The sequence below is a fragment of the Lactuca sativa genome, chromosome 5, assembly GCF_002870075.4.
Source record: "Lactuca sativa cultivar Salinas chromosome 5, Lsat_Salinas_v11, whole genome shotgun sequence".
NCBI classification, from domain to species: Eukaryota; Viridiplantae; Streptophyta; class Magnoliopsida; order Asterales; family Asteraceae; genus Lactuca; species Lactuca sativa.
This window is the reverse complement of record NC_056627.2, coordinates 267,768,305-267,774,304: the sequence shown is the minus strand read 5'-3', so window position 1 is coordinate 267,774,304 and position 6,000 is coordinate 267,768,305. Positions and strand designations below refer to the sequence as shown.

The following is a 6,000-nucleotide window of genomic DNA, read 5'->3' as shown; positions in this document are numbered from 1 at the left end:
GAACAAAAGTTTGTGTTCATGTTCATTCGTTTATTAAATAAACAAACACAAATCAACTTCCCGCCGAACCGTTCATAAACATTTCGTTGAACGTTCGATTCATTTACAACCCTAGTATCAGTATTATTTTTGTGGATTTTCAAGGAAAGGAGCGGCATAATGAAGAAGTATATAAAGAAGCTCGGGATGTGTGTAAGATGGTTTCCAGTATTTGAGGGGACCTTTCAAAAGAGCACGAAACCCCCAAAAAGATGTTTGAATTAGCAGAAAAGAAATCCAACAATATAGGTATTAGATTTAACCTTAATCTTTTTGTTTTTCATACTTAATTTTACCTAATTTGATTCATCTTTTATCTATATGGTTTTAGATATGCTAACACAAACGCAAAGGAAGAACTAAATTTCATAATCATGGAATTACAAACAAATTACACCATTTTACAAGGCAAATTCATGAAAGAAGAACCAACAAATTGGTTTGATCCAAATCTACACCATAAAATCATTTCAGGTATGATTTTTTGGGGACTACGATTTTAAAAGAAGGGGAACTACCCATTCCCTGTTCTTCGGTTTCTGTGGGGTAAAACACACGTCATCATAAACGCATTTATTTCAGGAGTTTTTGATAAAAACAAACAAACCCCAAAATATTTCACGGGCGTCGTTTTGTCTCACGCTTTTTTTTATAGAGTAAAAACGATCCCTGGTCCTAAGTCTAGAAGCGATTCCGGAAGTACCGTTAATTAGAGCTTCAGTTGGTTTAGAGAGAGAGAGAGAGAGAGACCCTTTCATATTAAATAATTATATATATATATATATATATATATATATATATATATATATATATATATATATATATATATATATATATAATAAAGGAAAACTTTATAAATAATCTTTCTGACAGTGAAATCACGAAAATGTTTTTCAGTAACTAAAAAGCGAATAGAATGAGGCTTAAGTAACAAACAACAAAAGTTTTGAAACCACGTAGATCATCTGTAAAGTATTTAAAACTTAGAAACTAAACTTCATTTTGGAATACCATAGGAACCATTTATGAAGTTTTTTTCTTTTATTTAATAGTTTTGGATCATAATGAAAATTATGAAAAGGAAATATATGAAGTTATGAAATTACAAGAGATAAAAAAAAACACACTTAAACAAATACATAGTCTACATATTCACTAATTCATTGATTGACACATTCAATAATACTTTTAAGGCGTTTGTTATATGTGAATGGTTTCTCCAACGATACTAAGTGCCCTACATCCTTTATCCAGTCCAAAGTTGCTTTTTCACCCAAGCGTCTGATACATATTAAAACATATTCACTATATAAGATTTATAACAACTTCAATTCCTAGCTAGAATTTATTTTTAACCAACTTTAAACATATAACACCCTAAAACATAGTCACTATATAAGATTTATAACAACTTCAATTCCTAGCTAGAATTTATTTTTAACCAACTTTAAACATATAACACGCTAAGTGATCATACATAATTGAATTTGATTAAACTATTCTGTCTTTTTAATGAAGAAAGATACAGGACTTACATTTTCGTCGTGTTAGCAAGGTCGAGATCAAAAATCTTGTCGTCATCACCCCACAACATATGTATCGCCTGCAAAAAGTTTAATTCAAACGCAAATTATATAACCGAAGGCGTTTAATGCCCAATAATTTCATATTATATTAACTCGCTAAAAGTTTTAATTACCTGCGAGTAGTCGGGATCCGATGTTACATCAGTGTCGGGAACAACCAAGCAATCTAGGAGTTCGTTTCGTTCTTTTCGATTGCTAAACATTGTCTACAAATGTCAAAAAGATAACATCGATCATTACATAATTTGTAATATGATAGAGACATTGGAGTAGTACATGTAGTTAAGTTATGAGATACCTCAAGAATGTACAGATAAAAGAAATCGGGAAGCCATGGAAGTTTATGAAACCCAACAGAAAACATCCTCTTCAACCCCTCTACGGTTGAGGGCATCAAAAGGTCCGACCAACTTGACAAACCAAGTCATACGAGTCAAGGCTAATGGATTCGGTTAACTCTGTAACAGTGGCAGACATAACCATAGACTTGACCAGATTTGGGTACAACTGAGCTATCTTGAATCCAACCATCCCTCCATAACTTAACCCAACTAGTGTCACGTTCTCCACTCTTAGTTTCTTCAACCCTTTAGCCACAAACTCAGCTTGAAAACTTGCAGACCTCTCGTTTCTATCGGTGATTGAGCCACCAAAGAACAAGAAGTCAGGCACATAGACTGAGTATTCACGTGTCAATGCCAATACTTGTAATAACCATGTGAAAATACCATCCATGGCGAAAGAGTGGAGGAGTAATACGGCCGGTTTGGTGGGTGGTACGTAGACGATTTTCCCATCATATTTGGTTACGATTTCTTTTGGAACCCATATATTCATTAAGGTCCCTGGCTCTATTTCTATGGTCTGTGGTGTTAATCCAGCAAGCTTTACGATTCCATGAATCAAAGGTGTTAGAACGATAAACACATTTCCCATAATTTGTTTACTTCTTGGAATCTATGAGAGGCAAATGTGAAATGTGAGATTGTGACATTTATGATTTACAATTTGTAACTTACGCTTTCCTCTTAATTACAATTGAATTTGGTAAGGAAAGGAATTAAATCGCCACCCACATAATAAACACCTGCCTACCCCACCCCGTTCCCCGTGAGAAGTACGTGATTAATTTTTAAATTTGTTTTTCCAAATCTTTTTTTTTTTTTTTTGAAAAGGCAGAATTATATTAAAAAAAAAAAAAAAAAAAACAGCGCAAAGCTGTAAGTAATACAACAAAAGACTTCAAAACAAACACAAAAACAGAAAGAAAAGGAAACTTGAGCTACAGATATCGGCTCTACTATACTTACGCCAGAATTGAGAGGCCCCGATGCACCAGACAAGCACTAAGGCTAGTACCAGATTTGTAAATAACCCAAAGACCCTATCTGCACTGAATTCCACCTCCTGGAAACTGAACTATTTGACTTGAAATCAGAGAATCTGAATTAAATTTAACATCAACATCAATTCTGTCAACCATGATAAACTGCTTATCAACTCATGGATTAAGTACAGTGATTGCCTTAGAAAATAATGAAACACGATCTACCATATTAATTTACTTGCTGTGTAACCTTTGTACCATACGGATTTTTAAAAAAAATAAAATAAATAAATAAGTATGAAGATTTAAAAATTTACGAAATTTGAATTTATAATGAAAAAAAAAATAATGAATAATTTAAATTTAATGTTTAATTTGTTATTTTTAACTTTTTTATTTCTTTTTTAAATTTAAATAAATAAACAAATAAAATAATAGAATTAAATTTAGAAATTTAGAAATTAAAAAGAAATTAGCATTAATGGAATTAATATGCATTTAATATACATTTATTACATTTGAATATTATGTGGAATTTAATAAAATGGGAAAAACACAAGTGGAAAAAAATATAGAATTTGTTTTAAAAAAAAGAACACATGTCAAATGCAATGAGAGCATGACATTTGGCAAACAAATCTTTATTTATTATATTAGACTTGTATAAAATATAATACAAATTCGTTAATTGTTATGCTAGACGACCGTGGGTTTGGACACATGTTATTTCTGGTATTTTTTTTAATAAATGTTTTTCTTTTTGTCATTTTCTCACTTTTTTTGTTATGGGTGTTGCCTAAATTGACACTTGTTAGACACCATATGAATACTTTTATTAAAAATCAATCAATAATAAACTATTTATAATTAATTTTTCCGGAAAACAATGAAAATCTAACCAATAAAAATATCTTAAAATTCAAATAGGGTGTCTATATAAAAAATAAGGTGTCTTTTTAGCCAATCTCTTTGTCAATTAACACATGACATTTACACCTCAATTAATAATTACTTTAATTGAAAATAGTCAAACAATTTAAATCATTAACTAATACAAAGTGTTTTCAAAATAGTTCCATGTCAGAGTATCCCATAAATCAAAATCATAAAAAGTGAGGAGTTGTACGATCACGCGTTCGCCTTCCCGTGATCATCTAATGTACGTGAAAACAAAATTGAAACTGTAAGCCCGAAACCTAGTGAGTTCCGCCAATATACTATGGGTCCAATCATCCTCAGGATGGAATACCTCAGGCCCACAGCTATCAGTTTGGAATGCCTACATACTATGAGTCCAATCATCCTCAAGATGGAATCCTCACGACCCACAACCATCGGGTTGGAATGCCTAAATCTGTTGGCTATCGCACAAAGCAGATAAGCCTCAATCACCAATCAAACATGTGTACACATACCAGATAATCACATAACTGTCTATAGACAGAAAAACCGATCTAACAGATCATAACAGCATATAACATCCTATCTACAAGGATACTGATCATACAATACTCAAGCATATAACATATCAGGATAACAATCCAAAAAGGGCAAGCCTTGGTACCTTAGACCCTTGAGTATAGTGAGGAAAACTCACCTCATAAATGTAACATCCGGATTCCCAGGTACCCTATGTTAAGTATTTATATTGATTTTATGAGAGGGACTTGGCGAGTTAGCGCTCAGACTCGCCAAGTGGGATCGCGCATCTTTTAGTCTGATTTAATGAGGGGCTCGACGAGTCCATGAGTGGACTCGGCGAGTCCACGTTGTTTAAGAAACCCTAATTCTCGGGGCCTGAGCCCTATTTAAGGACTCTTATAGCTACCATTTGCGGCTACCAGACCCTTGAGAGAAACCCTAAGAGTGCTTGAGTGTTTGTGAGAGAGAAGAAGCCATTATTTGACCTTTGTAGGTTGGTTTTGCAAGAAGAAGTTGATTCCAGCTTAGAGGAGGCCAAGGAGGTTGCATATTTGCAGATTTCAAGCTTAGGGCATCATCTTTGAGGTAGCATATCGATCATTTCTCTGTTTTGTTAAGGAATACATGGATCTAGGGTTTTCTATACCCTTTATTGGGTTGATTTGTTGGGAATATGGTCCCTTACCATGTTTAGATATCAGATCTGGGTCCATAGTGGTCCAGAGAACTCTTTCATCTTGCTTTATGAGGAGTCATGGACGAAATGGACTTAGGTTGTTGTATTTGGGGCTAAATCATCAAGTAGTGTCATTTGGACATTGCATGAGTATCAAGTTCGAACCTTTGCGTGATTATTGAGCTTGGAAAAGTTAGATCTATGGATTAGAGGAACAGATCTGACCTCAGAAGGTCATTTGAGTGTGAGCATGGAATGAACTCGCCAAGTCCATGAGCGGACTCGACGAGTCGAGTCGAGGTTGCCCCTCGTTTTATGTCAGGTGTAACTCATCGAGTGGAAGAATGACCCAATGAGCTGAGAGAGCCTGTAAGGATTCAGAGGACCCGTATGGACTCGCCGAGTCGCCCATGTGCACTCGACGAGTCGGGTCAAAGTTTGACCATTGACTTTCGTTGACTTTAGGATTCTGGTCAAGACTGATTCAGGAGAGTTCAAGGAAGGGTAGAATGGCCTTTTACCCAGTCCGTAGAGATGAGATCATGAGAGTGTATTGATCAGGAATGTTATTTGAAAAATAGGAGGAGGCTGAGTCGGGACGTTGAGCACAAGAGTTAATCCGACTTCATTACGGTGAGTCTTCTCAATAAACTGTACCTGGAAGGGTACCTATGTGTGACTGGAAGGTCTTGTATGCTATGATGTATATGCTATATGCGGTTATGTGATATGTATGTGTTATGTATGTTATGTAAGATAAGAACCGGAAGGTCAAGATGATATATATGTATGTGTTATGTATGTTACGTTGGTAAGGACCGGAAGGTCAAGAGGTTATGGACCGAAAGGTCGATATGGGTAGGACCGGAAAGGTCTGCCGGGATTTGGGACGGAAGTCCCCTGGGACACATGGATCAGAAGATCCTACAGAGTTAGGGTCTGGAAAGGCG

At 35.0% G+C, this 6,000-nt stretch overlaps 1 pseudogene; it reads right to left on the bottom strand.

The window, feature by feature from the left end:
* Positions 1–1,048: 1,048 nt before the first annotated feature.
* LOC111891356 (uncharacterized) lies at positions 1,049–2,675 on the bottom strand (annotated as a pseudogene).
* Between the last annotated feature and the right edge of the window lie 3,325 nt (positions 2,676–6,000).